We start from the raw sequence: 10,905 nt of genomic DNA, 5'->3' as shown, positions 1-10,905 counted from the left end.
TCCAACGACGCTGTCTCACCCTTCGCAAGTCCCCTCCTGGCCCTTACTTGTCCCAGCTGACTGTACCCCTCCACAGTCTTAGCCTCCTTTGCAGGGTTTACCAAAATGGCAGTATGGACTTCCCAGAAACTGCAACTTCCACGCTCTCTTTTACCAGGTATGCACGCGGCCTGAAGGAGAGGGAGCCCAAGGTTATCACAGCTCCCCTTGGGACATCAACCACTCACCTGAGTCCCCTTCCTCCTCACCCTCTCTAGGCCTTGACCATTTAACGACCCGCGGGCATTTTCCAGTTTTCCAATCTAGCCTTAGATCTGCCCTCAGGAGGGAGGGGCTAAACAAAGAAGGGTCTCCATCTAGCGAATCGCCCCTGGGCGGCGTCCCTCCGCAATTCCCTCTCCCCAGCTCTGTTCTGCCCAGCGGCTGCAACCTGGGAGTCTCTGGGCCATGGGGAGCACACCCTCCTCAGGCACCCCAGAGAGGCTCTGCGGCATTCGTTCCGCGCACCCAGTTCAGAGCTTAGGCACCGAGAAGTGGCAGTAAGTAAGTTGGCTAAGAATGGAGCTCCCAAAGGGTGAAGCCTCGGCATAACCCGAGTGATGAGTGACGGGAGGTGGGCACTTAATAGGAGCCTATTCCTGTGAAAGGCAGAGCCATTGACCTGAGAATTTGCTCCACCCATACAGCCAGTCCAGAAACACTAGCCACACAACCACAAACCTTCTTTTTTTCAATTGCTCTATTCTGAATTATCTGGATAATTGCCTGCTTCTCTCAGACTGCCTTTGTGTGAGTAGACATAGCCCCAACAGTTTTATTTTTCTGTGCTATCTTTCCTCTAGTGGAAACTGGTGTTAGGTTATGGTTAAGACTGTGAACTCTGAAAGCTGGAGTTCCAATTCCAAACCTGCCACTCTCTAGCTGCGAAACCTTACACAAGTCATTTAGCCTCTCAGTAGCTCAAGATCCTCTTAAACACACGTATACTACAAACAGTAAGAAAAATACTGATTTTTGTTACAATGCAAATGAAAAAACCCCAGAGAAATATAATGACCTCACCACACAACAGAGAAAAACAGAAATATAATGACCTACCTGGTAGGAGAGCAGTGAAAATGAAACAGGTGACCTTGAAAATCAGGAGTAGGGTGGGAATGTACTGCAAGGATGGAGGAGGACTTGGCGTGCACTGGGCATGCCATACCTGCTCTACAAAAGGCAGCTCTGAAAATACGTTTTCAGGCTCTTTTGGTGGCCAAGCTGGACCTCACATGACAAGACCATTTATAGTCTTAATTTATCCCAGTTGGAGTGAATGTTCATACTTTTCACAGAAGAAATATGAACGGTGTTGGGTTACTGGGTACTTCCCCAGACCTCACTGGGGCTCTTTGCAAACTAAATAATCATATGCCCCATTTTATCCTTAAAAAAAATTCCAAAATTTCTGACAAACCCATCTGGCCCCAAGGACTCTGATAAAAGATTGTGAATTTTATCTGATGATATGAATAATGGGTGTGCTGAAACGCCACCCCACAAGGATGCAGTAAGCTCTGTGACGTGTCTTTCATGGCTTCACTCCAGTGCTCAGAACAGTGCCCGGCACTTAGTAAGTGCTCAGTAGTTTTGTTGAATGGCCAAATGAATGCATGCATGGAGGATGGGATTATTTCCAGAGGAAAATGTTTAGGGGAACCAACTGGAAATCCACTTTGAACCTGCAATCAGGTTCTGCTCTGGAAAGCCGGGCTCAGTTTTAAGAGCCAGTCCCACCATGGATATTGGTTAATTTGGCTGGGAGGTGAGCAGTTTGGGAGGAGGGAAACTGTTACCTCTTCATCTCCATCTTTGAAGATTCTTATTTGACAGACCTCCAATTTTTGGAACTCCACAATTTCTCCTCGCAAACCATGTGTGCATTTGGGTGTGTGCACACTGACTGAGTCATCCGCAGACACACTGGGAAGGCACTGCCATGCTCCACTCATTAAGAACGCCTCTGAGTCTATGGAATAAATAAATCAATATTTTTGGCTGCTCTCCCAATAGGGGTCATTTCACAAAACAGAGTGCAAGATAAGGAATTTATGAACGATCACATCCCTGTGCCGCCTTCCCCAGTGGGAGAAAGCAGGGCCTGGGTTGTCATTCTGGGAAAATCTACCCCCCTTTTATGCCCAGCAAATAATATTTTATGGCTCTGGGTTTATGGTGGTGTTTTAATGATCCGCTGTAGAAAGCGGTTTTCTCTCCAGTCACTAGAATTTGTTAAGGGCTGGAGGCCATAAAAGAGGGAGGGGCCCCAGGGACAAACAGGCTCCATCTTCAGAAATAAACTAATAAAGATTCCCAAGATGTTTACTCCTCCACCTCAGAGTCAAGACCAGCCGGGCTGCTGGTGAGTGGGCTGCAGATGGAGCACTAAACAGGACAAAGAGGCCGGAAGGGGGTCAGGGCTTCCTCACCACCACATGGCCACAGTCAAAGTAATACCGTCACATTGTGTTGCCACCGGCCACAGGCCTAGGGGTTAGGGGGTGGGGAACAGAGGTTCCTTTGAGGTTAGAGGACACTTTTAGACACTGGGCAGACTCAAGGAGTCTCTTTGAGAGCCTCAGGCTCTCCTTGCACTGGGCCTAATCACAGTGCTCTCCTAACTTGGAGCCCTCTTTATTTTTTATAGTCAATGGTGTTTTATGTGTGTGGGGGGAGGTGGGGTGGGGGGGCTTAATGGATGCTTTATTTTTGAGTTTTAAGGGACATCATGGTTACACAGACCTGAGCCTGAAACTCAGCTCTGCCTCTTGCTGACTGAGTGGCCTTACAGAGGTCACTTTCCTTTCTGAGCTCCGATTTCCTCACTTGTAAATTAGAATATATTAGGGATGTTCCAATAATAGAGATAATGTCCAAAATGCCTCATTCTAGCCTCTGCCCATGGAGAAGAAAACTTCTGTGATGATTTCAACACTAGGAATATCTGTCCATGGGTCTCTGGGTAAAATCCTGAGACAAATGAGTTGCCTGAGGAGGGTAGGGGCAGAGGTCTGGGAAGAGGAGAGAAATATGGGAGGCAATTAGAGGAAGATCCACCGTGTCTGCAGGATAGAATTCCGTAAGGATGAGGCTGATAAGTGCTGAGATAATAATGAGTAATGAATAATAGTAATAATTGCTGGTAGCATTTATTGGGCTCTTATTACGTGCCAGATTACATTCAGCCCCATCTGAACTCTTTATATTCACTGCTTTGTTTCATCCTTGCTACTTCAAGAGGCAGACCCTGTTATTATCCGTGCGATATGGAGAAAAGAAAAGGTTCAAAGGTCACAACTTCCATAAACCCAAGCTGTTCTTGGGTTCAAACTCTTGGGTTTGAACCCTGGTAATCTGACTCTAAATAAAACAGAAGCTTAGCACCATATTTCACCTATAAATAACGAGAAAACTATTTTTTAAGGTATCTCCCTGGTTCCCCAAATGTGCCCCTACTTTTTCCCTTGGCCTCTCCCACACAAGGCTTACCTTCGTGGAGTCTTTCTTGAAAGCTTCGGATTCACTTCATTAAGCCCCAAACATGATTACCACCAGAATAAGTGACACCAGGAATGGCTGATTCGAGTCCAACTCGATGGATCTGTCAAAGATTTGTCCTTATTTCATTCTCTGGTCCACGATGAAGCCATAGCTTCCCTGCCCTCATTTCACCACTACCATCAGGAACCACAGCATTCACACCCAGCAGTCCACCTTGAATTCTGAACTTGTCTGGACAGTGTCCTTTGAATTCCTTGGTCATGGCTCCTCCTGTGTTATCCCTGAAGTGATGGACAAGGACAAGAGGGTTTGCCCTCCCCAGTGCAGCTCACATCCTGTCGCTCCCCTGCTTGAAGTCCTGCACAGAATCCTCCATTTACCAGGCAAATCTAAACAAGTTGGCCTGCCTGCCAGGCTCATCACCGTGCATTCTTTGCACTTGCTGTTCCCTCTGTCTAGAATGTTGTTCCTCTGATCTGGGTGACCTCACTGCATTCAGGTCACCACCTCAGTGTACCTGGTGACCTACTGGAGCTCCTGAGCCCCCTGCTTATGATTCTCTGAACAATTTTCTTCATCATTTTTAACAATTATTTTATTTCATTAGCATGTATATTTCTTCCTTTTCTGTTCCCCCTCACTATAATGTAAGCTGCAGGAAGGCAGGGGTCTCATGTGTCCTATTCAGAGCTGTAACCTCCAGTGACTGGCCCAGAGAAAGTCCTCAGAATGAATGAATGCATGAATGATCATGCCCATAGCCACAAAACTGCTAAGCAAGGGTTTAAACCTCGGTAATCTTTCTCTAAATATCAGGGACTTAACCACTATACTTTACCTATAAATAAAGGCAAAACTATTTTTTTAATGTTTCCTTGGTTCCCCAGATGTGCCCTCACTTTCCCCCCGGCCTCTCCCACATAAGACTTACCTTAAGTGGAAAGAATCTGATGAGAGAAATAGTTTTCCTCTGAAGAAGGACAGCATTTCCTCACTTCCCCTCTTGCCATATTGTTTCTTCAGAAAGGCTGTTTTTTTCTTAATCGGCATTTTCTTTTAAAAGGCAGCTGGCATAGTCAGTGTTGTTGCCTGTTCCATGTTCTATGTGGGCCACAGGGCATTAGGAGAATATAGGTGCGCTATTTGCAGGGGAACCCAAGTCCCTTTATTGGCACAGAAGAAGCTGACTTTCTCTTCAGAGAGACAGGAGAAAATGCTGGAATTAAAATTTTGTCTCATTTATTTATTGTTCACAAATTTCAATATTGTGTGCCTAAATCTGTGTATTAGGATTTGGAAATCTGATTTGGCTACTCTCACTAATGACTTTTGTTCCCAAACCACCCATTACCTGCCAAACTCCTGAGTATGTAAGAGCAGATTTTCAAATTCTTTGGCTAAACATCCTTTCTCTGGAAGGAAAACCTAGAAAAGCGTAATATTTTTCAAAATTTTTGGATGTAGGCATGCAATGAAACTGTTTGGCAAAAGAATACGATCTCATTAGAAAGTGGCTTGATAATGTGCAGATTTGATTCTGACCAGATTCCAACATAGCTCAAGTCTACCCTTTCCAGATAAGAAGCAATGAACAATCCTCCTTTCATGACCAACTGGAAAACCTACCTGGAGGACACATTTGGACAAGTATTCAAATGGACTTTGCCTGAAGAAGAAAAGCACATCTCGGCATCTCAGGACTACTTAAGAATAGGAATAGCTCTTCTTGCTAATTTCAGCTATGTGACAATTTTTGACACCAAACAAATGCTGGAGAAAATTTTTAAGCAAGAAAGATACATAGTAGCAACATCTCTAAATGAACAGGACAGAATTTCACCATTTAGTGTTATTTCGTCTTCCTGATGCCAACCTGTGCACAAAACATCTAGGAAACTAAATGCATTTTCTAACTTTTCAGGAATGTTCTGACTTACCATAGCAATTTCACATCTTACTAATTTTAACTGGAATGACTTTAATAAGATTTTTTTCTTCTTTGCAAATATTCAACCTCCTAAAAGGGACCACAAATAATTCTAAATAGCAGAATTAAACCCCAAGTCCTTTTAATTTTGTACACTTTGCCACAATAGTCATCAACGCTCAATAAAGTGACACTGTTATGACTTCTCAAATCTGTCTCAATAAATCAGTAAATTTTGGATAAAAGCATCTTTTCTCCACTTAGTTTAATCCTTAATTCGGGGATCTGTAAGTGTCCATTAAGGTCAAGTGACAATTCTTTGACTTTGAAAAACATGAGAAACACTCCCAGGGCAAAAGATCCTAATGTCTCTGAATGTATTTAAAGTAAGTGGTTTTGACTTAAGCAAAGATTTCTACTTAACCCAGAAGAAAAGCAGCCACTCCTCGGAAATACCACAGAATTCAGGGAAGTGAAATGAATAATGGCAAAGGATTACATTTACCTATTCCAACCCGTACATATATCTACCGAGTATATACAGGAACACGATGGCTCCACTCACGTGTCATTCGTGGGCAACCCTCCTTTTCTCAACCCCGGGAGCATGATCCTCTCAGTCACGCACACTTGTCATAACAGAGATTAGTGGGTACGTTAGCGCCATCCCTCCCTCGCTTTGCATGCTTGATTCAAGAATGTTGGAAAAGATTTCTTTGCTGTTTGAAAATAGAATTCAATCCATATGACAACATCATCTGTTCCAAAATTCAACAGCAGAAAATAAAAACAAGTCATAAATTTAGAGAGTCAGTTTGTTGGGACTGAATTAGAGCTATAGAAAACAAATCAAAGATCAGCTTAACGCATATGGAGAGTCACAGCTGTAGGCATGACTGATAGGCTATTCATTCATCCACCCATTCATTCATTCATTCTTTGCTTGTTCAACCAGTACTCATGGATTATCTACTGTGGCTCACCAACCATTCATATAACAAGCATTATGGTGTACCCATTCATTCATTCATTCATCACATTAGTACAGTACATGCCAGATCATGTTATGTTGGTTTTTTCATTTTAGTCAACAAGTAATTTTTCAGCATTTATACTGAGTGGTAGACCTCAACGGGCTCTGGAATAAAATCTCAAATGTATGAGTGAGATGGAAGCCCCCAGAGGCATCTGTAAATATATTCTGGATGTTACTGTTGCTTAGGGGAGGGCAGTTGGCCCTGTGGCCTCTTAGGTCAGTGGGTTTGGAATCCACTTAAAGGGCTTAAAAACCAAGTTCAACATTGGGGATCCCTCCTTGTGCTGGCTGGCCACCCGACAAGTCCCGAGGGGGTCCAGCAAGAGAGGCGTTTACTCTGGCCCAGCGGGTCACCATCAGAAGACAAACCCTCTATAGCCATGTCTTTGCCAGGGCTCCCAAGCACTGCGGTCTCAAAGAGCAGACACACGCTGGCCCCTGTGGGATAGGCTGATTTGAGGTTGGCAGAACTTGTAAGGGAAACAGTCTCTTTTCTACAATCTTGACTACCTACCCCATAGAAAATAGAATTTTCCTCCACTTCTGTCTTATAAGACTCACTCCAGTCTGTGCTAAGCATTTTACATACATAATACCTAAACTGACCTGAAGGCTGTCATTATCCTGATGTTACAGAAGGGGACATAAGCATGGAGTGGTGAAGCAACTTGCCCGAAGACACACAGCCAGGATTTAAAAATGAGTCCTGCAGATCAAGAGCCCTGATCCCAGGGCGAAAGCAGACGGCAAAGATGGAGAAAGAAGAGGCAGAAGGGATGGAAAGGAAGAAGCGGCGGGGGGGAAGACAGAGGTGGGAAGGATGGAGGAAAGGTACGAAGAACAAAATGGGGAAGAAAGACAGGTGCTGAGACAATTCTCCCAGGAGAGTGGTGAGAAAGAATTACATCTGCTCTCCACCCTTTGTTACAGAGGATTAGCCTGCAGGATATCAAATACCCATATTTAAATCAAAACTGTAATTATTTGCATGTCCTCGATGAAGTGGTCACAAGGCCAAAATTAGATGGTCTCTTCTTATCTGTTTTCTTTTGTTTTGAACCTAGCTGTGCAGTCTCAGAATAGTGCATTCTTCAGTTTGCTTCCAAATGTCCCTTTTCATGATGGAGAGTTTTCACATGGGTGTAAAACAACGTCCATACCTTTGAACCGTGTCACCCAAGCCAGGGGCTGAACTCCCAAGGGGCTCATCTATTTCTTCCTTTTTTGGTCAGACTTTTGCCAAATACCTACTGTGTGCCAGGAATGATGCTAAGCCCTGGAATGCAGAAATGAATAAGCCCTGCTCCTGCTTACAAAGGCTCACATAAAGCAGGCTATCTAGGCACGTGGAATAGCGATGCGCGTAAAGCTTAATACACAATGGGGTACTGGGAGCCACAGCAAAGAGGAAAAGCAGACACATTACCAAAGAAAGAAGACATTACGTCAGCGTTGGAGACGGGGCACTGACTTTGGATACATAGACCTTTGGCCTGTCCAGCATTGATTCCTCCTTCCTCCGGTAGGAACACTTGATTCTCCTTTGAGGAGTCACCTCCTAGCCAGGTTTGGTGGAGCTGGCTCCACCTCCTGCCAGAACATCTTTGGGCTAGGAAACCAGGGCGAGTGAGCATTAATGAATGGTGTGCAGTGGGAGGAGAAATGTGAGTCAGGTGGGGACTGTGGGAACACTTTGAGGGTAAGCAGTGAGGTCTAGGCCAGGAAGGAGGACGTGAGGGATTTCTCTTAGAGACGAAACACTATGAGGCTGAGTGATGATGGTGCAGCCTGCAACCTATGTCCACATCTACAGGACATATGGCTTTGACATATTTGGGACTATCATTACGGAAGTCAGCAACTGTCTTTTAAAAGTAGACCCTCTGTTTCTGTGGTCTCTCCAATGCAATTCCGTTTGTAAACATTCACGGTTTAAATAAATTAAATTCTTAATTTGAGCCTTTAAATTCAAATACTCAGGAGAGAGAAAGAAGGAACTTACATTCCCTGTGCCCATCAGGAATAAAATTTGAAATAACTGATTTCTCTCTGTAGATTCCTCAATTTGCTGCTAAATCTAAAGTGATCACAAAATGAGGGTGTTGTTAGCAGAGAGCCATGACGAGCCAGGCTCTGGTTAAGCACAAGCTCTGATGAGTTAGGTTCTGGTAAATGGAGGACTAGTACTCATTACACTCCTTCCTGGCACTGGAGAATCCATGCAGTCACTGTCACACTTACTATTCACAGAGGTAATAGCTCCTGGGAGCCTACCATATGCTGGACATGGCGCTAAGCTTTTTACCTAAAGGTCATGCTCCCAACAGCCTTGAAGCCCAGGGAGGTTGAAAGATTTGCTTAGGGTCACCCAGCCAGGAAGTGACAGAGGCAGGACTGAACCCATTTGTTTGACCCCAAAGGCAACCTATATATTACTGAAGCAGAAATATTCTGGGTCATTCCTAGTGGCCATTAAACCATGGTGCCCTCCCTGGAGCTCCGTAGACTGTTCAGTTAGAGAAGGCTTGGCTTACCACAGGGGTTCCAGATTGTTGCACCAGTAATGTTCCTAATCATGAAAAGTTCTGCTTTCAAAAGGTGTCTATTCTTTAGTTATAAGGAAGCAGAGAACATCTGTCTGTAATAACAACCCCAACAAATGCAGCCCTCCCCATCTATGGCTCTAAACTATTACCAGGCAGAAACAAGTACGTGGAGGAAGTTTCTCTCCGGAGAATGCTCCAGGACCTTACAAACATGACCCCATTAATCCACTCAATACCCGGATGAGACAGGTAGTTGGATGTTACTATTCTTCTCACTTTCAAGATAGAAAACCTGAAGCCAAGAGAGATTAAGCAATTAGTCCAAGGTCAAATGGTGAGCTAGAGACAGACCTGGAAATGAAACAATTATCTTCTGAAATTCCAATCAAACACACAGACTGACTGGCTAGTTTCCACTGTGTGCTAACATCCAGTTAGATGCCCTCACCACAAAATGACTGGCTTTTAAAGGAGATTTCTGCAGCTGTGTTTGCCTGAATTTGTATGGACTGGGTTCATACCAATGTCCCAGCTGACATCAGGTTTGTCAAAAATATTGGCTGAAGGAAAACACAGCTCCTTGCCCAAACGTGGTATCTATTTTACCTGCTCTGTTACATTCAATCACACCTACAAGCGCCGTCTTTGTAGGATAAAGGAAGAATTGTTCTACACAGCAGTCCTGCTCGTGTTTTCTTTTCTTCACAGATAAGCTGCAGCACATAAAAAGGTTTAGGGGGCATCTTGCAGTTTACTCCTATATTGAGACTGAGAAAAGATGAACATAAACCATTTCGGAGCTGCACAAAATCTGGACTGCAATTTGCCCTTATTGTCACTCTTCAGTCAAATGCCCCGGACTCTTCCGAGTGGGATACTTTTGACAGTAGGTGATATTGTATGAGCCAAAGTCACAGCTTAGGAAAAGAGAAGACTTCCACTGAGCCAGGAAGAATCCATGCTTTTACTAACAATTGCAAGGAGATGTGCACAGAAAATTGGTCTCCTGGAGAAAATGCTCTTGATGATTCCTCTTGAACAATTTTGCAAAAGGCCCTGCCCCTCCATAAATACCTGGAGCAAATTTTTATTTCTTTCTGCTTACTTGAGTCTTAGGTTATTTGAGATCAAGTACTCTGTTACCAATTTTGATTGGTCTGGGGCAACATGAGATATCAATGAAACCGCTGTTGTCAGAAGGAAAACAGGCCCATTTCATTAACTTGGTAGAAGGACATCTACACTTTTAGAAATGGCCACGTGCCATGCTCTGAGCTTGTTCTTTAAGAATTCACTCTGATCACTTTTGGATTTGTTGAATTTCAGTTTCTCTGGCCAGCCAAATAAGACTCTTGGAGAAATTCTTCTCCCATGATCTTACAGTTTCTGGAAGTCCAGGAGATTTGGGACTGGCCATCCTAAGAAATTCCAATTCTGTCCCCTGTCACTGCTCGACCTGCTCAACCTATTCTCACCCTCCTTGGTCCTGTGCTGGTGTGGACAGCTCCTTCCAGAAACACAAATGACCTAAGCCTACTGCAAGAACGCTAGCTTGCTAATGCACCGACATTGCAGGGGAAAAAATATTAAGCTTATCCATTATCTTCTTTCTTAAATAACCAAAACACTTTGGAGGAGTCCAAAGGCAAGAAATTCTTTCCCTGTAACCCATCTTAACTTCCTTTCTCATAAACTGAAAACATGATGCTCGGATACCAAAGAATCTTCAACTAGAGTCCAGGGTCTAAGTCCAGCATCTTGCAAATGACCATCTTGAGCATTTCCAATTGGAGTTATGATGTCTTAATATTTCTACACGTCCTACTATACTGCTGTCTTGGGATATTTCCATG

Source organism: Camelus dromedarius, chromosome 17 (genome assembly GCF_036321535.1).
Source record: "Camelus dromedarius isolate mCamDro1 chromosome 17, mCamDro1.pat, whole genome shotgun sequence".
In the NCBI taxonomy this organism is placed as follows: Eukaryota; Metazoa; Chordata; class Mammalia; order Artiodactyla; family Camelidae; genus Camelus; species Camelus dromedarius.
Note: the sequence above shows the minus strand (reverse complement) of the source record.